Consider the following 25002-nt stretch of genomic DNA (forward strand, 5'->3'; position numbering starts at 1 on the left):
TATCTATCTATCTATCTATCTATCTATCTATCTATCTATCTCTATCTATTTGTATCTGTATCTGTATCTGTATCTATCTATCTCTATCTCTATATCTATCTATCTATCTATCTATCTATCTATCTATCATCTATCTATCTATCATCTATCTATCTATCTCTGTATCTGTATCTGTATATCTCTATCTCTATCTCTATCTACCTACCTACCTACCTACATACATACATACATACGTGTTTGTGTGTGTGTGTGTGTGTGGTATTTGTACTGATAAATAAATAAAGGGAGACTAGTATACATCTATTTCGAGCTAATTAGCTCTCATCAGCTAGCCATACCCTTACTGGGATTTGAACCTGGGCTGTATTATATATTAGTCAGGAGTCTTAGCCACTAAGCCACAGGCTCTCCTCCTTATCAGTTGAGCCAGGGAAATAGGTATGTATTTGTGTTACAACCCCTGGTATGCCTAAATATGGGAGGAAGCCCACTACTCCCTCTCTCTGTCCTTCGGCTCATCACAGATGACACAGATAACACAAATACATACCTATTTCCCTGGCTCAACTGATAAGGAGGAGAGCCTGTGGCTTAGTGGCTAAGACTCCTGCCTAATATATAATACAGCCCAGGTTCAAATCCCAGTAAGGGTATGGCTAGCTGATGAGAGCTAATTAGCTCGAAATAGATCTATACTAGTCTCCCTTTATTTATTTATCAGTACAAATACAACACAAATATAAAAAGGCAACATTAAAAAATATGGTTTTCTGCCTGCATGGTCTTCTGTGATGAGCCGAAGGACAGAGAGAGGGAGTAGTGGGCTTCCTCCCATATTTAGGCATACCAGGGGTTGTAACACACACACACACAGACGCACGCGCGCACACACACACACACACACACACACACACACACACACACACACACACACACATATATATATATATATATATATATATATATATATATATATATATATATATGCTGGTTTTGTTGTATTTGGGTATTTTCCCGTGTAAGACATCTTTCCCGTGTAAAATCTTACACGGGAAAAGACCCGAATACAACAAAACCAGCATACCTACACCATATGCATATCTTTTATCTCTATTGATTCCTTACAATACATCTTATATATACACTTAGTTCTCTTATATTTCTTATTTCGTATTATTTTTATATACAATCTATCCAGTGGTGGGTTCCAGATCCAGTTCCAACTGGTATGTTTGGAACGGGCCCAGCGGCGTCCACATGGATGCCTGCAGTGCAACACACACATGCATCTTAGAGCCTCTGCAAGCCTCCGCAATGCTCCAGCTGCTCAGCGGAGAATCGCACAGGCACTGTAGATGCCATGCGCATGCACTGGAGTGCGAAGACTTAAAAGACCGTTAAGGAGCTCGGGCAGGCAGGTGGGCCCTCTGACGCACCATACCGGAACCGTATCCGGTGCTCCAGGCAGGCTCCAGTACGCCCATACCGGTGCGTACCCCCTGCAACCCACCACTGAGTCTATCTTATATTTTCCCCCTCTTGTTAATTCCACGATTTTGTATTTATTTTCTGGTCTCTTTATCTTTTTTCCTCCCTTTATTGCTTTCCTATTTTTTACCTCTCACCATTTGTACCATAGATTCCATACTAAGCAGTACTCGGATTCCTCTTTGTCTTTTAGTTCTTTTGTGAGTCTATCCATTTCGGCACACTCCAGTACTTTTTAAATCACATTTTCTTCTGTCAAAACATTTTCTAAGCAACCACTCACCAAAACTCACCATTCTCATCCATTTCTGGATCTCCAACTGGACCAATCCCATTTTCTTCACTATCAATTTGTTTCTTCCCATACTTTCATGTTTGTAAAAATTGTTACAGGTCAGTAATGGGTTTCGGCACCCGCTGCAATGGGATCCGGGTGTGCACCACGGGCACATGCGCTGTGCATGCATGCACACCCACCGCCTGTGATACTCCAGCTGCTCGGTGGAGTGTCACACAGGTGCCGTACACTGCGCGCACGTGCGCAGATGGCCCGTTTCCTTCAAATACAGGTAAAGAACGAGGGGGGGTGGGTGGGCCCTCCAAAGCACCATTCCGGCACAGTGGCTGCTGCTTCCAGCAGGCACCGGTACGCGCGTACCGGATCGTACCGCCTGCAAGCCACCACTGTTACATGTGCTCCTTGACTTACAATGGTTTAGTTCTATGTTACAGCGGCACTGAAAAAAATGAATTATGACCATTTTTCACCTGTCCGTTGCAGCATCCCCATGGTCACGTGATCAAAATCCGGATGCTTGTCAAGTGAGTCATATTTGTGACAGTTGCAGTATCCCCGGGGTCATGGGATTCCCCTTTTGCGACTATCTGGCAAGCAAAGTCTACAGGGAAGCCAGGTTCCCCTAACAGTTGTGTTGCTAACTGAACACCTGCAACATTTCGCTTAACGACGATGGGAAGAAAAGTTGTAAAACAGGACAAAACTCACTTAACAACTGACTTTCTTAGTGACCGAAACATTGGGCTCGATTGTGGTGATAGGACTACCTGCACTGCCTCACACAACTTATTACTCAGTTGTTGTGGGAATGCTGATTTGAACATGATGCTGATGAATGGTGGAAAGAACATCAGCAGGGGTAGAAAATCCTTATATCAGAGAAGACTCTTCATCTAAAACTGGGAATTAAAGTTTTTCTGCTTTACTATAATTTGCAACCAGCCAGACTCTGTTGTCCCCCTCTCTCTCTCACACACACACACAACTGTGGTTTATTGGGTTTATTAATACTCCCCTGTAACTCCCTTCACCAAATTCCTTGAACTGTCCCAATTAAATCCAGCTACTAGCAGACCAATGTCAGTCCACAGAGCAATGGCCAAGGTGTCAACAAGGCAATCCCAATCAAAATAAATCCACCAGGCAAAATTAAATCCACAATACAGAGTTTACAACATACCATCCAAGTCAATCCAAAGCAAGGCAAGAATCACAATGACCAGAAAACACACAGCTAGAAAATGAACATGTTGTTCCCAACATCACTTCCATCTGTCTGCTGTGCTAAATAGACAGCTTCTGGTCCCATCAAGAAGGGCGAAGCTGCCTCCTTATGAGTAATCTGGCTGACCTCCTCTGCTCCTGCCTTTTCTCTGCCCTATGTGTTCTCGGATCAGTTGCAGAAGGCAGTTCCTCTTCCTCCTCACTGACTGGCTGCAGCTGCATCTTTTCCCCACCTGAAGCCTCAGGGCTGTCCTGATACATCTGTGCTTCAGCCAAAGACCTCTAAGATGGCTGCTCGGAGCCAATGACCAACTCCCCTCCAGGTGTGCTTGGGACTGGTTCATCCTCCTCCAAACTAACATCTGAAGAAGTATCTGGGGAAATCTCCAAGGGAGCCATCACACAGTCATTCACTCCATCAATTGAAAATGGTAAAAAGAAACAACAAAAATAGCCAAACATGGTGCTTATATGAAAATAATAAATGGTTAGGTACAGAGGTAGTATTCAACCACTTCTGACCGGTTCGGGCGAACCAGTAGAGGTGGTGGCTGCAGGCTCCGCCCACCCACCCCGACGTAATGCACGACCTTCTGCACACTCACATTTGCACCAGTAGCGAAGGTAAGTGAATCCCACCACTGTTTATGTAACATCTCATTCTAAAATGACTTTCAATTGTACTGGAAAACATGTACACCATTTGATCCTAATATGACAGTTTACATCAGTGTGGGATGAAATGTTTTCAATTTACTCAAAGAGGAGAGGCATTTAAAGCAGATCTTTGGCAGAATCATTCATGGCAATACAAAATGCAAAAATCAATAATAAGGGAGACCGATATACTCCATAGCTTTTCACACTGCGACACATCTCCTTAAACAACTCATTAAAACAGTGCTGAGCCTCACTACAAGCAACTAAACAGATATTACATCAAAATGGAAAAGTTACAATCATCTCTCCAGCTGACCGTCCATTATTACAATCCAGCTTTTATAACAGAAAAGTATTATTTTCTTTTCCAATAAGCGTCGGAAAAATATTCCTGTCAAAGTTACTTGCTTTGAATGTTTGAAGGAACTCAATTCTTTCCGAGTCAGTAGCTCTATTCACATGTAGCACTAAGCTTCTCCAAACCACAGTTTGTAAAACCCTAATTGATTTGTACAAAATGCTAAATCATAATGGGCAAGTTCACACATCTTTCTAAGCCAAAAAGAAACAAGTCAGCTACAATACAGCACAAACTCTACACCCAGATAATCAGATAAAGTTGGCAAGATACAATGAAGGCCATTCCCAAACCCATATATTAATGGCTGATTGACTTGATTGACTAGTTTAGATAAATAATGGTAAAAGATTGATAGATTCATGGTAAGGTAAAGGTAAAGGTTCCCCTCGCACATATGTGCTAGTTGTTCCCGATTCTAGGGGGCAGTGTTCATCTCCATTTCAAAGCCAAAGAGCCAGTGCTGTCCAAAAATGTCTCTGTGGTCATGTGGCTGGCATGACTAAACACCAAAGGCTCACGGAATGCGGTTACCTGCCCACCAAAGGTGGTTCCTATTTTTCTACTTGCATTTTTACATATTTTCAAACTGCTAGGCTGGCAGAAGCTGGGACAAGTAGCGGGAGCTGACTCTGTTACACGGAGCTAGGGATTTGAACCACCGAACTGCTGACCTTTCTAATCGACAAGCTCAGCGTCTTAGCCACTGAGCCACTATATGCAAACAATGTGCAAATAAATCAGGTCAAGCAGAATTCATTTAGTTAACATATTAATTAATCCCACGTTCTCACTACATGTTCAATCAGGTTAGTCAACAACCTAGTTGACTTCAACCCTTCCAACTCTAGTATTGTATTGTATTGTATAGTGTTGTGCATTTGTACGACAGAGTAATTTTTTTAAATCATAGCTTTGCACACTACTTGAGAACAGCCACTTTGTTTAGTTTATGTTTCTGTATGTTATGAGAACCCCAACATTTGGTTCCTCCAGTAACTAATCCATTGTATGAATGCACCCTAAAGGTTGCCCAATAAGATAGTTCAGTTGCCTTTCAAATATATATTTTATTTTGAAAAAAAGCATACATTAATCAAGACAAAATCCCCAAGTTCTCTCTTGGTAAGATTACTCCATATTTCCAATTCAGCCATTAGGAAACTTGAAGTCCTTTCTAAATTATATTTTTCCATGTATTTTTGGGCTCAAGAATTATATCCCTACAAAGATGAGAAGTGTGGGAGGCGAATTAAAAATGATTTTGATTTTGATTTGATTTTATTGAATTTATAGACCGCCCCCTCTCCCCGAAGGGACTCGGGGCGGTGTACAGACAGAAGCTAAAAAACCGTATACACAATAAAAATACATTAGAAACCCCTTAAAAACAAATTAAATATGGAGTCTGTACAATACTAGTAAAAATTAAAAAACAGCTTAAAAAATTTACCCCCCAAAATTTAAAATACCGGCCAGGAGGATTGAAGATTAAAACTACGATTGGGCCAGGCCAGCTAATTGGAACAGGTGGGTCTTGAGTTTCTTGCGGATGGAGCGGAGATCGGTGGTAGTTCTGATGTCGGGGGGGAGTTCATTCCAGAGGGTCGGGCCCATCACAGAGAAGGCCCTACTCCTGGGCGCCGCCCGCTGGCATTGCTTAGTGGACGGCACCCGGAGGAGTCCCTCTCTGTGAGAGCGAATTGGTCGCAGGGATGTATGGAGTAGGATGCGATCCCGCAGATAGCTAGGCCAAAAATGGATAAGAATTGAAGCACTAAAGAAGAAAAGAGATGATGGTTAGAAAGAATTGCCCTTTAAATATTAAAGTAGCCTGATTGTAAGCTGAAAGAGGCAGAAATAAAATTAGATAGGGGAAATATTAGAATATATTTTTTATAGAATGAATAAAAATAATAGATAGAAAGATTAGAAGTTTAACATGTTAGGTATTTTTTAATGTATGTTTAAATAATATACAATGCAATACAATACAATAGTAGAGTTGGAAGGGACCTTGGAGGCCTTCTAGTCCAACCCCCGGCCTAGGCAGGAAACCTCGTTTCAGAGAGATGGCTATCCAACATCTTCTTAAAGACTTCCAGTGTTGGGGCATTCACAACTTCTGGAGGCAAGCTGTTCCACTGATTAATTGTTCTAACTGTCAGGAAATTTCTCCTCAGTTCTAAGTTGCTTCTCTCCTTGATTAGTTTCCACCCATTGCTTCTTGTTCTACCCTCAGGTGCCTTGGAGAATAGTTTGACTCCCTCTTCTTTGTGGCAACCCCTGAGATATTGGAACACTGCTATCATGTCTCCCCTAGTCCTTCTTTCTCTTAAGCTAGACATACCCAGTTCCTGCAACCATTCTTCATATGTTTTAGTCTCCAGTCCCCTAATCATCTTTGTTGCTCTTCTCTGCACTCTTTCTAGAGTCTCCACATCTTTTTTGCATCGTGGCGACCAGAACTGAATGCAGTATTCCAAGTGTGGCCTTACGAAGGCATTATAAAGTGGTATTAACACTTCACGTGATCTTGATTCTATCCCTCTGTTGATGCACCCTAGAACTGTGTTGGCTTTTTTGGCAGCTGCTGCACACTGCTGGCTCATGTTTAAATGGTTGTCCACTATATAACAAGGATTACTTAAATTTGATCAATGTGATACAGATTAGTAACATTGTTGGGGTGAATTGGATTAATATACTGTAAATGATATCCAGAAACAACTTTGCCTATACATAATAGAGAAATGGTTAGATTGAAAAGGAAGATAGAGATAAAGATGAGGAGTTAGGCATTTTTTTGTTTATGTATGTTTAAGCAATATAATGAGGATTACCTAAATTTGATAAAAGTGATAGAGATTACTCATTGTTACTGCAAATTGGATTAATATGAATGATACCCAGAACCAACTGGGGCCACACACAACATGGATATATATTTTAAAAAATAATAAAAAATGTAATAATAATGTTGTTGATGATGATGTAAGCAAAAACTGATGGGACCATAAAATAGAGAAAGTCATAGAAAATGAAGAAGTTAAATTGCTCTGGGAATCCAGACAGACAGCCACCTGCCACATAACACCCGAGACTTAACAGTTGTCAATAAGAGTCTGGATAGGGGATGTGGCAGTGCCTGGAGACAGCAGAATAGAAGAGAAAGAAGTGGAGAAGATAACAAAAAACAAAGACCTACAAATAGAAATAGAACGACTACGGCAAAGGCAAGCAAGGATAGTACCAATAGTAATAGGCGCCTTGGGTACAGTCCCAAAACAACTGGAGCACATTTGAACACCATTGGCATTGTCAAATTTGCCATCAGTCAATTGCAGAAGGTGGCTTTACTTGGAAATGCTTCCATCCTCAGACGATATCTATAACACCATCAAACATCCAGATTTGCCTATCCCAGGTCCTTGGTAAGGACTCGATAGGTAGACAAAAATGCCAAACCCAGATTAAACATCGGGCTGACTGTACAAATATTATTATTATTATTATTATTATTATTATTATTATTATTATTATTATTATTATTATTATTATTATTATTATTATTATTATTATTATTATTGCATCAACAGAATTGTATCACAGCGGCCAGTTGTTTCGCCGGATTTGGCATTGATTACTAGTCGGGCCCCACCCAGGGGCCTAGGACGTCGTAACGTATTTTCGTAATATACGTGCAGATCCAAGCAGTGCGGCCTTTTGCATTTGACTGATGGTGATTTTGTCAATTTTTAACTGTTTTAAATGTAATTCCAGTGCTTTTGGAATAGCACCCAGTGTGCCGATTACCACTGGAATTACCACTGCTGGTTTGTGCCATAATCGTTGAATTTCAATTTTTAAGTCCTGGTATTTTGCGATTTTTTCATATTCCTTCTCGGCGACCCTGCTATCACCTGGTATTGCGATGTCTATGATTGTAACCTTATTTTTCTCAACCAGTGTGAGGTCTGGTGTATTATGCGCCAGTATTTATCCGTTTGTATGCGAAAATCCCACAAGATCTTGACCATCTGACCCTCGACGACTTTTTCAGGCTTATGTTCCCACCAGTTTGTTGCTGTTTTAATGTTATAATTTTTGCACAAATTCCAGTGGATCATTTGTGCCACTGACTTGTGCCGCATTTTATAGTCAGTCTGCGCGATTTTTTTGTAGCAGCTGAGTATGTGGTCAACAGTTTCATCAGCCTCTTTGCAAAGTCTACATTTGGCATCATCAGAGGATTTTTCGATTTTGGTCTTAATGGCATTTGTGCGGATAGCTTGTTCTTGCGCAGCCAGGATTAGTGACTCTGTTTCTTTCTTTAATGTACCTGCTGTTAACCATAACCAAGTTTTTTCACTGTCCACTTTATCTTTTATTTTTTCCAGAAATTGGCCATGCAATGCTTTGTTCTGCCAACTCTCCATTCTTAATTTTATCACATCTTTTTTGTATTCTTGTTTCGTCTGTTGGGCCTTCAATAGATTTTTGTTCTTTACTTCGATTAATAGATGTTCTTGACTTTCTTTTAAATAATCAGCCAGTGCATGTTTTTCTTCTTCAACTATTTGCTTCACTTGTAATAATCCTCTGCCACCTGATTTCCGGGGTAGGTATAGTCTATCAATATCACCACGTGGATGTAAACTGTAGTGCATTGTCATTAGTTTCCTGGTTTTTCGATCCAAAATGTCCAAATCAGCTTGTGTCCAGTTAACTATACCAGTTGTGTATCTTATAACTGGTATTGCCCAGGTATTTATGGCCTTGATTGTATTTCCACCATTTAATTTAGATTTCAAAATTTTCCTAACTCTGTTGGTGTACTCTCTCCTGACAATAGTTTTTACTTCTCCATGTTTGATGTTATACAACTGCAGAATGCCTAAGTATTTGTAGGCTTCATTTTCATTGCATTTAATTAGTTGGCCATTAGGCATTTCAATTCCCTCACACACAGTGATTTTGCCCCTTTTTATGGATAGAGTGGCGCATTTTTCTATGCCAAACTGCATTGAAATATCGGTGCTGAATACTCGGACTGTGTTTTTCAGTGATTGGATTTCTATTTCTGACTTTCCATAGAGTTTCAAATCATCCATATATAATAAATGCGAAAAAAAATTCAGCTTCTTTGGCTGTTGTTGGTGTTGTTGTTGTTGTTGTCCTCGTCGTTATTATTATTATTATTATTATTATTATTATTATTATTATTATTATTATTATACTTTATTCATTAAACATGAAACTCAGTCAACTGAACATTCAAAAATGCAGCACAAATACCATTGACTGGTGCTAATGATTGATACGGTTTGCTGCCAGCATCCTAGCTATCAACCAAGCAACTTCTTAAAATATAAGATGTTCCGAGTAGCACAGTTTTTTGAAATTCCGCTGGTGTTATTGCACGAAGCTGCAATTTGTTGATGTATCTTATAAAATTCTTGGACATGGTGCCAAGTGCCCCGATGACAATGGGTATCACTGTTACATGCTTCATCCATAGCCGTGTAGTTTCGATGGCCAGGTCGTGATATTTCATGATTTTTTCTAATTTTTTTTTCTTTGACTCTGGCATCTCCAGGAACAGTGATATCAATAAACTGTACACTTTGGCCCTCTACAACTGTGATATCTGGCATGTTGTGCTCCAAATGACGATCCATTTGTATTCAAAAGTCCCACAAGATCTACACCTTCTCATTTTTAATAACTTTTTCCACTTTATTATTATTACAGATGGATCTTATTTGGAAAAAATCATGAATCATGAAAAATGATGCATTTTTGAATGTTCAGTTGGTTGAGTTTCATGTTTAATGAATAAAGTAAATAATAAATGATAAATGATAGATGATAGATGATTAATGATTAATAAGCAATAAGTAATAATTAATAAATATAAATATAAATATAAATATAAATATAAATATAAATATAAATATAAATAATATAAATATAAATATAAATATAAATATAAATATAAATATAAATATAAATATAAATATAAATATAAATATAAATATAAATATAAATATAAATATAAATATAAATATAAATATAAATATAAATATAAATATAAATATAAATATAAATATAAATATAATAAATAATAAATAATAACAAATAACAAATAACAAATAACAAATAACAAATAACAAATAACAAGACTTGCTTCCTGTAGAACAGAAAGGATGCTGCAAAAATACAAGAGGAACAAAGGACCAACTGCTGATTGACAAGCTAATCCTAAAGAATTCAAAGAAAAGACAAACCAAGCTGTTCATGGCTTGGACAGACTATATGAAAGTGTTTGATTAAGTTCCCCATAGCTGGATCAAGAAATGCCTGAAAATCTTTGGCATTAGCAGCAACATACAAAAATTCATGGAAACTTCAATGAACCTCTGGAAAATGAAGCTTTTGGCTAATGGAGAAGAACTGGGTGAAGTTGAAATTAAACGAGGCATTTTTCAGGGTGATTCCCTTTCACCCCTACTTTTTATATTCTCAATGCTACCACTGACAACCATTTTGAAGAAGGTGAACGGTGGATACGAACTTGCAAAGAAAGGTCTGAAAATTTCACACTTGGTATACATGGATGATTTGAAGCTGTTTGGTAAAACAAAAGTTGAACTGAACTTATAAATTGAAAGCACAAAAGAATTTAGCGAAGACATTGGTATGCAGTTTGGAATTGGCAAATGTGCAACAATGGCAACCAAGGCAGGCAAGGTCCTAGAAGATGATGGAATACAACTTGAGAATGAAGAAATGATAAAGGCAGTAAAACCAGAAGAAGGCTACAAGTACTTGGGGATTTTAGGGGCCTCTGACTTAATGCATAATAAAGTCAAGGAATTAACCTCAGCCAAGTACATTCGACGAATTCGCAAGATATTGAAGTCCAAACTGAGTGGAGGAAACATTATCAAAGCCATAAATACCTGGGCTATACCTGTAATTTGATACTCTGCAAGAATAATTGACTGGACCCAGATGGAGTTGGACAATTTGGACAGAAAAACAAGGAAGCTTATGACAATGTATCATGCTTTGCGCCCTAAAAGTGATGTTGACCAATTGTATCTACCAAGAGCAGAAGGTGGTCGAGGACTCCTACAAGCAAAGCAGACTGTGAAAGAAGAAAGACACAGCTTGAATGATTACATCCAGAAAAGTGAAGAACCAATGATTAAGGAAGTAAATAAAGGAGGCCTTTTGAAGACAACTCAGTTACAAGCTGAATATAAGAAAGAAGTAATTGAGAAGTGAGCTGAAAATTGGAAAAGCAAAGCTATGCATGGCCAATACTTGAAAAGTATTGAAGGCAAAGCTGAGCAAAAACTAACTTGGAAATGGTTAAGATCAGGAGCACTGAAAAAAGAAACAGAAGGCTTTATTTTGGCAGCTCAAGAACAAGCCTTAGCCACAAACTGCATGAAGGCAAAAATTCAACATGTTACCAACAACAGCAAATGTCGCCTCGTAATGAGAAAGATGAGACAGTCAACCACTTGATCAGCAGGTGCAGCAAAATTTCACAAACTGATTACCTACAATGCCATGACCATGTTGTTTAGATTATTCACTGGAAATTGTGCCAAAATTTTGGATTTGAGTACAGCAAAAACCACTGGGACCATCAGGTTGAGAAGGTTTTAGAGAATGAGAAAGGCAAGATCTTGTGGGACTTCAGAATCCAGACTGACAGGCACTTGGCCTACAACACACCTGACATAACAATAATTGAAAAGAAAATGGTTCATTGACATTGCAATACCTGGTGATGCACGAATTGAAGATAATCAGGAAGAAAAAATCACAAAATACCGGGACTTGCAAGTTGAGGTTGAGCGACTGTAGAAAAGAAATCATGTGTTGTCCCGATTGTAATTGGAGCCCTTGGAGCAATACCTAAAGGGCTACTTCTCTATTTGGAAATTCTAAATTTACCTGACTTGAATATTATGACTCTACAAAAAAACACCCTACTTGAAACAACTTATATCCTCCGACGTTACCTTAACAGTTCCTAGGTCCTTGGTTAGGACTCGAGCTGTTAAGCTACCAACCAGCCCCAAAGGCTGTGAATCTCACCAAAAATTAACATAATAATAATAATAATAATAATAATAATAATAATAATAATAACAACAACAACAACAACAACAACAACTCCGCCGTTGCCGGTCCCAAGCCCGGATGAGAAAGGAGGAGGGTTGGGGTCAGGTTGGCAACCTGGCCCCATAAAAAAAACCCGCCAACCCATATAACATGGTGAAAGAAACAAATAAAAATTCTATACCGCATCGGTCGTCGCGCGGGTTAACAAGGGCCGCGGCGGATGTTGAGGTCCCTGGACATCCGTCGACAAGTGGGCTACAAGTGGACCAGCCAACAAAACGACAAAAATATAGTGCAGATGAAAACCGTGCCATAATGGCCTGTTATTACAACTCAGAGCCTGGGAAAAGAGGTTATTTAAAGCGAATGTATGAATTATGGAAACAACAACATCCAGATTCAAATGTTAGTGAACAACGACTTGCAGATCAAAGGCGATTTATTACACAGAATAAAGTGTTTAGTGAAGTTGAACTTGAGGAAATTCAAGCAAATTGCAAAACTAAGAAAACAACATCACAAGCAGAAATAACTGATACTCAAGACACACCTAAAGGCATTGTAGTAGAACTCCCAGAAGAAGCTGTCGGGGAGGAAATAACAACACTATCACCAGAACCAGTTATCACTGAACCAACTGATGAACTAACTCAGAAACAAAAAGAATTGAAGGACAAGATCATGGAGCATTTTCTGCTTAATAAGGAACGGCAACGTTTACCATCATTAAAAACTGTGCCTAAGAAAATTTTGGCCCCTATCATGAAAATGGTTAATGCAGTGCTTTCAACAATTGAATCGGGATCCATCTTGGAAATGAACCAGTTAATGTACAGCGCAGCCGCAATAGTCACTAATGAACTAGGCATTAAAATCAAAGCACCTAGTTACACAACAGAAAAAGCATCATAGCCAAAGTGGAAAATCCGATTGGAACAAAAAGTCAAAAAATTAAGGGCAGATGCTAGCAATTTGAAGAACATGCGTGAGCAACGACTTAGAAACAACAAAATTATAGATCAGCTAATCAGAAGGTATAGATTGGATACAAGAAACATCAATGAAGCTGTAGAGATTGTAAAACAGCAGATAACAGCAACAGCTAGGAAAATTGAAAGATATGAGGCACGAATCATCCAGTATAAACAAAATCAGCAATTTCGATCAGACCAACGGCGTTTTTATCAAAGTCTTAATGTGAATGATGACACCAAAAGTCAAAAACCAGAAAAGCAGGCCACAGTTGAATTCTGGAAAGAATTATGGGAAAATGCAAAGGACTACAATAAGGAAGCAAAATGGATACATGACTTTGAGAAAAGCATTGGCAACAAACAAATGCAAGTATTAGAAATAACAACTGAGATGGTCAAAAATCGAGTTAAAAAAGTAAAGAATTGGACATCACCTGGAAAGGACCAATTACATGGTTTCTGGCTCAAATATCTGACCAGTTTACATGCAATATTGGCCAGGCAACTGAATGAGATTTTACAAAATGGCCAAATTGATGAATGGTTGACAACTGGAAAAGCATACTTGATTCAGAAAGATGCAACTAAAGGAACAATACCTGAAAACTACAGACCAATAACATGCTTGCCAACAACCTTCAAATTACTCACAGGCATTATTGCAGATAACATTATGGATTATTTGGAAACAAACAACATCTTGCCAGTAGAGCAGAAAGGCAACACAAGAAGGGGCAGGGGCACAAAAGATCAGCTCCTAATTGATAAAATGATATTAGAAAATTGTAAGAACAGAAAAACGAACTTGAATATGGTCTGGATTGATTACAAAAAGGCATTTGACTCATTGCCACATAGTTGGATCATAAAATGCTTAAAAACAACTGGCATTAGCAAAAATATTACATCCTTTACTGAAAAGGCGATGAAACAATGGAGAACCGAGTTGGCAGTAGGGAATGAGAACTACGGAATGGTTAATATCAAGCGAGGAATTTTCCAGGGTGATTCACTTCTCTTCATCATCGCGATGATCCCACTATCAGTAATCTTAAAAAAAATGAAATTAGGCTACCAAACAGCCAAAGAAGCCGAAAAAATTTCGCATTTATTATATATGGATGATTTGAAACTCTATGGAAAGTCAGAAATAGAAATCCAATCATTGACAAACACAGTCCGAGTATTCAGCACCGATATTTCAATGCAGTTTGGCATAGAAAAATGCGCCACTCTATCCATAAAAAGGGGCAAAATCACTGCGTGTGAGGGAATTGAAATGCCCAATGGCCAACTAATTAAATGCAACGAAAATGAAGCCTACAAATACTTAGGCATTCTGCAGTTGGATAACATCAAGCATGGAGAAGTAAAAACTATTGTCAGGGGAGAGTACACCAACAGAGTTAGGAAAATTTTGAAATCTAAATTGAATGGTGGAAATACAATCAAGGCCATAAACACCTGGGCAATACCAGTTATAAGATACACAGCTGGTATAGTTAACTGGACACAAGCTGATTTGGACATTTTAGACCGAAAAACCAGGAAACTAATGACAATGCACTACAGTTTACATCCACGTGGTGATATTGATAGACTATACCTACCCCGGAAATCAGGTGGCAGAGGATTATTACAAGTGAAGCAAATAGTTGAAGAAGAAAAACATGCACTGGCTGATTATTTAAAAGAAAGTCAAGAACATCTATTAATCGAAGTAAAGAACAAAAATCTATTGAAGGCCCAACAGACGAAACAAGAATACAAAAAAGATGTGATAAAATTAAGAATGGAGAGTTGGCAGAACAAAGCATTGCATGGCCAATTTCTGGAAAAAATAAAAGATAAAGTGGACAGTGAAAAAACTTGGTTATGGTTAACAGCAGGTACATTAAAGAAAGAAACAGAGTCACTAATCCTGGCTGCGCAAGAACAAGCTATCCGCACAAATGCCATTAAGACCAAAATCGAAAAATCCTCTGATGATGCCAAATGTAGACTTTGCAAAGAGGCTGATGAAACTGTTGACCACATACTCAGCTGCTACAAAAAAATCGCGCAGACTGACTATAAAATGCGGCACAAATCAGTGGCACAAATGATCCACTGGAATTTGTGCAAAAATTATAACATTAAAACAGCAACAAACTGGTGGGAACATAAGCCTGAAAAAGTCGTCGAGGGTCAGATGGTCAAGATCTTGTGGGATTTTCGCATACAAACGGATAAATACTGGCGCATAATACACCAGACCTCACACTGGTTGAGAAAAATAAGGTTACAATCATAGACATCGCAATACCAGGTGATAGCAGGGTCGCCGAGAAGGAATATGAAAAAATCGCAAAATACCAGGACTTAAAAATTGAAATTCAACGATTATGGCACAAACCAGCAGTGGTAATTCCAGTGGTAATCGGCACACTGGGTGCTATTCCAAAAGCACTGGAATTACATTTAAAACAGTTAAAAATTGACAAAATCACCATCAGTCAAATGCAAAAGGCCGCACTGCTTGGATCTGCACGTATATTACGAAAATACGTTACGACGTCCTAGGCCCCTGGGTGGGGCCCGACTAGTAATCAATGCCAAATCCGGCGAAACAACTGGCCGCTGTGATACAATCGTATAATAATAATAATAATAAACCTGATAATAATCAGGTGTAGGCGCTTGTAACAATAGTTGAAAAGAAAAAAGTATAGTTCATTGACATTGCAATACCTGGTGATGCACGAATTAAAGACAAACAGCAAGAAAAAAATCACAAAATACCGGGACTTGCAAATTGAAGTTGGGTGACTGTGGAAAAAGAAATCATGTGTTGTCCTGATTGTAACTGGAGCCCTTGGAGCAATACCTAAAGGGCTACCTCGCTATTTGGAAATTCTAAATTTACCTGACTTGAACATTCTGACGCTACAAAAAACCACCCTACTTGGAACAACCAAAGTCCTCCGACGTTACCTTAACAGTTCCTTGGTCCTTGGTTAGGACTCGAGCTGTTGAGCTACCAACCAGCCCCAAAGGCTGTGAATCTCACCAAAGATTAACCACATAATAATAATGAATTATATCCCTTTGTGAATATCTTATTGCAACCGTTTCCTTGCCTGAAAAGGGAACGCTAGAAATACAACCCAAATTTATTCAGCCTTGAAAATAAGCATGATCACGTTGTAAATAAACCTTTCATCCGCATATGAACGACTTCGTTGAAAAAAATTTAACAAAGAGATTCTTTGGACAAAAGGGGCAGCTTTTTTTGTATCTCACCCCCATAGTATCTGAAACTCACAGCCGACCACAATAGTCCAACCCACAACGAACTGTGAAAATCAAAGGAGAGACCTCCCTGTACTCATTTTTTTAAAAAATAAAATAAATAAATCTGCATCTAGAGATTCACTGCTGGTTCCTCCACAAAGCTGAGATATGATGGGGAATTTTGAGCGTGAGAGTGGTAAGACACAAACTCTCTTGTCATCATGTACATTTCAGCGGCAAAATTTTGGTAACACAGTGTCCAGGGAGGGTGTGGGGGAAACAAGGTTTGTTAATAATAGGTTCCCTCCCCTATATGCACAAAGTTAGGGTAGTAAAATCGGGACAATGGAAAATTTTCCCATTATTTTCTACCTAGGCTGCAGTTGTGGATGATAATCGGTATTGCTTACGACTGTAACCGAACCAGATTGGATCCTGCCACCTTACTCCTGGACACGCATATTCGCCTTCATTTCTGTACAAGAATAGTTATTTTGGACTGAGAATAATTATTCAGGAATAAAAGCATGCAAAGCTTGTCTGTAGGAACCTAGTTAGCACTATCTCTATACTTCATGCTGTCAATATCTCCATATTTCTCTGCAATCCTGCAATCACATTTTTTTTGTCCTGCGCTACTCCTTTTTCAGTTTACAGTTGTCCGTTCTAGTTAATGACCTTTTTAAAATTTGATTTATTAAATGTCTGGTGAAGGTTTCTGATTTTACAGCCTATTTCCAGAAAGTGAACTCTGTTTTGATTCTGTGGAAAATAATTTTTTGCCTATTAAAATATTTCGGCAAATAAAGAAGTTGCCTGTGAAAGTATGTGTAGGCCTATTGAAATATTAATCCAGATGGAGTAATAGTAAATAATAATCAAAATAATAATACCGAAAGCAGGAATGCCCTTATCTTGATCTGAAATTTTCTTAAATATGTCAACAGATATTTCCTATGGGTCACAAAAGGGAAAAGTTGTGCTTTTTAAAACAACTAGCATTTGCATTATAATATCTCAAGTATGTTCCTTGTTATTTACAGTAGTCATATAATTCTCTAAACTAATAATTAATAAACAACCAAAAGGAATGCAGAATGGTTCCCAAACTACAGAGAAGGGATGAAGAGAAGAAAAACACAAGAATTTATCCTATTCCCTACGGCTGAAAACTACATTTATTTTAAAATGTGCTGGTGAATGGCTTAAAAATGCCTCCCATACAAGATAAAGTGAATAAATCCTCAATATGGAAAGGGAAAATGGGTCACAAGGACACGTCAAACCTATTTATACTCACTTGTACTTCATTATAAATAAAAGTTTACAATTCTTCCTGTTGTTCTCGAGCCCTTCTGCAGAGAAGTAAACCACTCCAAACTCGATTGCAGAAAATATGACTTCAGCAACAGAGTGGTCAATGCCTGGAATGCTCTCCTTGACTCTGTTGTTACATCCATAAACCCCCAAAATTTTAACCTTAAACTGTCTACCGTGGACCTCACCCCATTCCTAAGAGGTCTGTAAGGGGCACGCATAAGTGCGCCAGCATGCCTACCGTCCCTGTCGTACTGTTCCCATCTATTTGTACTCATTTCTTATGTATCTACGTAGACCTGCTTATAATTACATGTTTATATGTTATAGTCATACTTACACTCGTTTTCTCATACATGCTTGACAAACCAAAATAAATAAATAAAAAATAGAGACTGTAGTTTGCTCCATGTTGAAGTAGTTGTTAAACTTATTAGTGGTGCTATATAAATGCGTGAGATATTTCATGGGTAGTATGTTGAAAGTTGGGGGAGAGCATTACGCCCACACAAAAATAAGCACACCCACCCAACTATATTTCTAGACCCATTGTTAATGCTTACTATATACAACCTTAGGAAAAGTTGGTATCATTTGCAAGTTGAAGCCACCTTTACTCGTCTAATAAACTCAATTCACCCACGATCTGCCTTGCGCAAGTGCGACACTTTTACCAAACCGGTTGTAAATATTCAGATTTTTCTCCCTGCTGTCACACTGAAGGTTATCTCCCTGGTAGTGACGGGGGGGGGGGGAGATGGGTGGTGGTGGTGTGTGTGTGTGTGGGTAAATTCAGGTGACAGCCATTTCCCGTGATGCTTTAAGGACTGTCAAGACGTCCATCAAGTTGTCACCTGACCAATCACTGCCACGGTTCTTTTCGACTCTTCCTATGACAAATTGAAAGGCGCTATTATCTGCCAGGGGGGTTGAAAAGGAACTGCTTGAGCTTTGATAAGATATCAGTAGTCCCAGGTGAGAGCGAGCTGACAGCACATCAAGGCAAGACAACACAAGGCAACACCGAACATAGCAGCTGCTTAGTTTACAAACATCTGTTGTCATTATTTATTACCCTTTCTCCCAGCTTTTATTTTCTAACGGCTGGGCTAGGCTTCTTTAAAAGCAGACACTCTTGTTTCCCATCAACAAGGCAGAGATGGTGCTATTTTTGCTGGGGGAAAGAGGGGGGGCGGGGAAAAAAGGGGAAAGAGAAACGATAGCATAGCCATCTCTGTGAATCATCTTACCTTATTTGGAACAGCGCATGCTGCTTAAGAGTCTAAGGAGTCACATGGTGGGTTTATCTTGCAAGATTGCTCCACTGTTTTTTTGGTTTGGATTTCAGAAAGCCTAAAAAAAAAAGATAGAAAGATTGCTATTATTGCCTTTCCAGGCCTGCAGACACTGCAATGAACGCTATGGCTCAGGGTTTCTATTACAGGTTTATTTGCTCAACCTTTCCTCATTCGTCGCGCTCTCTGTATCCTGAGCTCCCAAATTTATCTTTGCAGCTCGAGCTGAAAACAATGTGTTTTGTTAATTACGGTGAGATTTGTGACAATGGTAAAACATAGTTGGTTGCTAACATCCCCACCTTGTGTGCAAATTCTTTCTTGCATGCAGTTTTGCAATGTCCTGGAAGAGGTAGGGTAAAAACACTTTCGATATACTTTTTATATTTATATTTGTATTTATTATTTGTTATTTGTTGTGTGGACTGTACACCGCCCCAAGTCCTTTTTGGGAGAGGGGGCGGTCTAGAAATGCGAAGAATAAGATACCGGCGGGTGTTGTTTGTTTGGGGGACTCGTTGCATTATTTGGAAGAAAAGAAGAAAATAGGAGGATAAGGAGAAGAAAAAGAATAGTCATCCCCCAGAACTGTGCATGGTTCAGTGCAGAACAGAGCAGAGGGCAAAGGGAGATTGGATCCATTTTGTGTCTGGGCCATTAAATGATAACTCACAGAGTTTTTCCAATACCTTGCATCACCCCAAACTCTATATTTTTCAATGGAGAATAATTTGCATTTTAATTGAAAGTGAATTGATAAAGGATAATTTTTTTCTACTCAGTAGCACAGCCTGGTTAGTACAGCAGGTCTATAAATTTTATATTTATGAATCAAGGCCACATGGGGATGTTATGAATCACTTCATATTGGTTAAAAGCTATACCAAACTCCCTCATCTCTGCTACTCTCTAATTTTGAAATTAAGAGATTGATAGGGTTTGTACATTAGGTTAATCTGGTTTGCTTAACCATGAAGGCACAACAAATAGGTAGGTTCATCCAAAAAATCACCAAATCAGTTACATTGTGGTTTAAGTATGATTATAGAGAGAGAACATCAGTGTGAAAATCTTCATAACATCTTGGATATTGGCTAGAGAAACCTAGAGATTATTATATCACCGTAATTCAAAGACTATTTCCAATTATTTAAAAGCCTCATTGCTCCTAAATAGGGACATAAGATGATTCTTTCCTGGTGCACTCAAATAATTAAATTACTGAGAAAATAGAATTTGAGGGGCATGGGTTTAATCCCTACTCAAACTTGACATTTAGAGGGTGATCTTGGGTATGTATTATCTTGCCGTTTTAAGGAACGTTCAGTCTGCCTGTGTCAGGTGCAAAGGATCAGGACCGTACATTAAGTTCCAGCACAGAAGATTTATTCAAGTCTATATGCAAGAATCCAGTCAACTTGCAGTGAGCACTAAATTGGCACTAAATAAAGGGCAACGGAGATCAAGAAGGGTTGGACTTGCATCATTTGTGGCAATGTAACTCTGCCCTCTAGATCTCCCTGCTTTTCAACATCTTGTCTATTTCTGGGCCAAATTCAACATTTACTTTTTGAGTTTTGCTTTCACATTCCTGAATTTCGTAGACTCGGGTAACTTAAAGATCACCTTTTCTCTCGACAGGAGTGGGCACTGAGACAAACTGTGGACGTCCACCTTTAAGGGACCAGTCTTGTCAGTATCAGCAAACTCTGAACTAGCCTTCCAAAGTTGTTCACCAGACTTGCTTCCTTGCAGAAGCCAGATAAGGCCAGGTTGAGACCGAGGGAGGAGTCAAACTCATCATTAGTCATGAGTTCCTTCCAGAATTCTATGGACTCTTATCTACTGCCAATTTGCTTCGATTGTCAGTAGTTCAGATTCTTGTAGAGAGCATAAGCTTGACATAAATCTTTATACCCATTTGAACTGCCTGGATCTTCTGATTTCACTGGTTCTTGACAATTGGTTCTCAAAAGATATTGTATCGATAACAGTGTGAAGTTTCCAAAGATGACCTAATTAATTTAGGAGCCTCAAGACAAAGTTCAAAAGAAATCCATTCATTTATTAGGATCAACATTTTGGCATGTTCTTCTGTGGAGCCGAAACTGACTTCCCCTTAATTGCGTTTGAACTTTACCCCTGTATCCCCTCCCTTCTGTCTGTGTCATAAATCACATCCATCAACAAGGTGCTACTGCAGGCTATGAACATGCGCATTTCACACAACAGCTGTAGGAATATGAGACCTGACTCTGGCCAAAGGTATGCATGGAATTCCCCTCCCTTTTCCTATGTCAATGATAGTAGTCATGGAAACGCTTTACAAGTTGACAAACAGGCTATACCTCAAGCAACATATTAGAGACTTGGAAGGTCCAATCTGCTGTACACAGGAATATGCTTTCCAGAAGCTGACCCCCTCTCTTTTTCAGCCCAACAGAATATTTAAATCAAATCATTGTTCCAAATATAGGTATTTAATTTGATCTGAAACAGAAGTTGTTTAATTATTTTATTAGCCTGCAGAATTCTAGTCAAGGACCATAATGAATATCTGCTGTTCGCTGAACATTTGTTCAGTGCTGGCAAAATGCTCCAGAAAGATGTAAGTTCAGGAAGAAAGACTGCTGAAATATAATGCCAACCAGGACAAAATAGGACAAATTATTCCCAGTCAACTAGAAGTTCTGCTACCTCTTAACTGAATTGCAGTACATACAGTAATTGCTATTTCCACAAGGACTACATTCAATACAATAATACAATACAATAGCAGAGTTGGAAAAGACCTTGGAGGTCTTCTAGTCCAACCCCCTGCCTAGGCAGGAAACCCTATACCGTTTCAGACAAATGGCTATCCAACATCTTCTTAAAGAGTTCCAGTGTTGGGGCATTCACAACTTCTGGAGGCAAGCTGTACCACTGATTAATTGTTCTGTCAGGAAGTTTCTCCTCAGTTCTAAGTTGCTTCTCTCCTTGATTAGTTTCCACCCATTGCTTCTTGTTCTACCCTCAGGTGCATTGGAAAATAGTTTGACTCCCTCTTTGTGGCAACACCTGAGATATTGGAACACTGCTATCATGTCTCCCCTAGTCCTTCTTTCTATTAAACTAGGCATACCCAGTTCCTGCAACCGTTCTTCATATGTTTTAGTCTCCAGTCCCCTAATCATCTTTGTTGCTCTTCTCTGCACTCTTTCTAGAGTCTCCACACCTTTTCTACATCGTGGTGACCAAAACTGAATGCAGTATTCCAAGTGTGGCCTTATCAAGGCATTATAAAGGCATTATAAAGTGGTATTAACATTTCAGGTGATCTTGATTCTATCCCTCTGTTGATTCAAACAATGACATCTGAATTCCAAGCTATCCAGATGGCACTTGGCCATAAGGCTTCAAAGCCATAATAATCATATTTTATATTTGACTAGCTGATAACCCAGCACTGCCTATGTATTTATTTATCCCAACCCTCCTTCCATGAACGTCGCCGCAATTTTTAATGTTGCATTTTTCCGCTTACCAGAGGGAGCCCCCTTGTAGAGTACTTTGAAGCTGTTTCCATGGCAACTCCACAGCGCTGTACAGTAGAAGCCATTTTAAGGCAGCACAGTAGAAGCCATTTTAATACACAACAGGCTGTATCTTAACAGAACACACACACACCCTGAGGGGATGTTAGGGGTGTCTTACCCTGCACAGTATTTGTTTCCAGAGAGTATGTAATCTGTGTACCAGGTATGGTTGAAATTGTTCAAGGTGTTCCAGAGTTATGCTGGACAGACAAACACACACACACACACACACACACACACACACACACACAGCTATTTTTAGATATATAGATGATGAATGTATGTACTTTTGTTTCTATTAGAAAACAGTTTCTAGACTTTCCTTTCGAAACCAGGAAACAAAATGAAAATTTGATTTTAGGTTTTGATTGTGAAAGTGATTTCTTTGTTGTAGAAATGGCTTGAAATGCTGAGAAGTGCAAAGGAAAAGGTTGAGGTGGCCATTCTTTTTTGTATTCTACTACACGGCAAAAAGTCACTACTTTTTCTTTCTCTTCTTCTTGTTTCTTTTTGCATTTTCATCTTTAACAGAGCCTATATAGATAATATAATAAACACTAAATAGAGCTAACATATATAAATGTAATAGAATAATTTTAAATAAACACAATATAATCAATATTAAAATGAAATATATTTTATTTTAAATTTATTTCAAATATAATTTTTTTATATATATTTTATATTCGAAATAAATTTAACTATTTCAACTAGTTATGGAACTATTTCAGCTGGAAACATTCTGCCCTCTTAAAAAAGGGGGTAGTTACCTCAGAATGGGATGTAGAATCTATACAAGAAGAAAGGCTTACCACAAGGCCAAAACAACAAAACATTAAAATATTAAAATGATAGATATTCACATTAAAATGAATACATTAACAAAAAACACCATTTGGTTCCCGAGGCACCCATTGATATTCAGCCATAATTTTTCAGCTCTAAAAATGAAGGTTTTCTTTTAAGCACCATTTTAGAATTACTTAGTTACTTGGCATAATTTTACTTTTTTAGAGGTGAAGTTTGACTTTCCAATGTCTGTCTCTGTCTCTCTCTTTCTGTCTCTCTCTCTCTCTCTGTGTGTGTGTGTGTCTGTCTGTTTTGTCTCTGTATGTCTGTCTCTCTGTGTGTGTGTGTCCGTGTGTCCATCTCTGTCTCTCTCTCTTTCTCATTGTGGCCACTCCGAGATAAATATGTTGATGACATATACAAACATAGATGATCTGTGATAATATTGCACTATACTGACCACTTCGGTTTAAGTATGGATGAAAAGTGTAGCGCAGCTGCCATAGAAAAAAAAAAGGCAGAGTATCATATTTGTTCTGAAGGTACAACAAACACAAAGAAAGTCCCTGATAATGCATACTTGGCCACTCCTAATCCATATCAGGTGTTATCTAAAGCTGGGGAAAAAAATGTGTTTTCTCCTGCAAAGAATCAACCTAGCCATGAAAATAGATAAAAATCAAAACACGCATACTGACAAATGCTGAGATTGTAGTTGACCATTTCTTAGAACACTGTTTCCTAACCGTGGCAGTTTTACGATATGTGGATCACAACTCCCAGAATTCCCCAGCCAGCATCTCGAGTGGAAGTCCACATATTCTAAACTTGGCAAGCTTGGGGAACACTGTCTTAGAGGAAAAAGCACATATTTGCTATTACTGTGCTGCTGTTTGTACAGTGTGAACAAAACAAACAAAATCCTTTTTTTTTAACATGGAAAATTCAGCATCCTGACAACTTAAGCGTTGAGTTTTCTGGAATTTCTTAAATAAAAAAGTTTTTTTTTTAAACTTTGGAACAAGTTCCCAGAATTTAAAAAAAGCAACTGAGCAGTTTCCAAGTAGGTAGCATAGTTTTTTTTGAAGAAAAGAATTTTTAGTAGTGTTCATAGCAATTTGCCTATAATTCTGAAATTGAATAGTTTATTCAGGCAATTCTTGAGCTGCAACAGCAATAGGGATTGGAACTGCCTTCATTAGTGCAATGTAGTTGTAAAGCACAGTGTCACGTGTCACGTGTCTGTGTCGCTTAGTGATGGCAATTATAGAAGTTCCAGTTGCCATCGTTAAATGAAGATTGCAGAAGTTGTTAAACAAGAACCTCACATGACTGCCAGTTCTGACTTCCTGCTGGTTTCCCCATTGACTGCTGGGGGGAAGCTGGCAGGGTATGTCAGAAATCATGATCATGTGACCACAAGGATGTTGTGATGACCAGAACTCTTTTTAGAAAGAGCCAGCACAGTCGTACTACACTCAGTATCAAGGATGCAGTTGTAGAGATGGTCAACAATATTAAGTATCTGGGGATGAAGATAACTAACAATCTGAACTGGTTTCTCCACATGTCATCCTTAGTGAAGCATGCAAACCAGAGTCTG

The 25002-nt window shown here is 38.6% G+C and overlaps 1 long non-coding RNA gene across 1 annotated transcript in view; it reads right to left on the minus strand.

Moving 5' to 3' along the window:
- LOC309392786 overlaps window positions 1-19085 on the minus strand; it is a 103505-nt gene extending 84420 nt beyond the window's left edge. Inside the window, exon 1 of the long non-coding RNA XR_014175494.1 lies at window positions 18988-19085. This is a non-coding gene — a long non-coding RNA (uncharacterized lncRNA). The remainder of the gene's footprint in view (window positions 1-18987) is intronic.
- Between the last annotated feature and the right edge of the window lie 5917 nt (window positions 19086-25002).

Source organism: Natrix helvetica, assembly GCF_964273705.1.
Source record: "Natrix helvetica genome assembly, chromosome: 5".
Taxonomy (NCBI): domain Eukaryota; kingdom Metazoa; phylum Chordata; class Lepidosauria; order Squamata; family Natricidae; genus Natrix; species Natrix helvetica.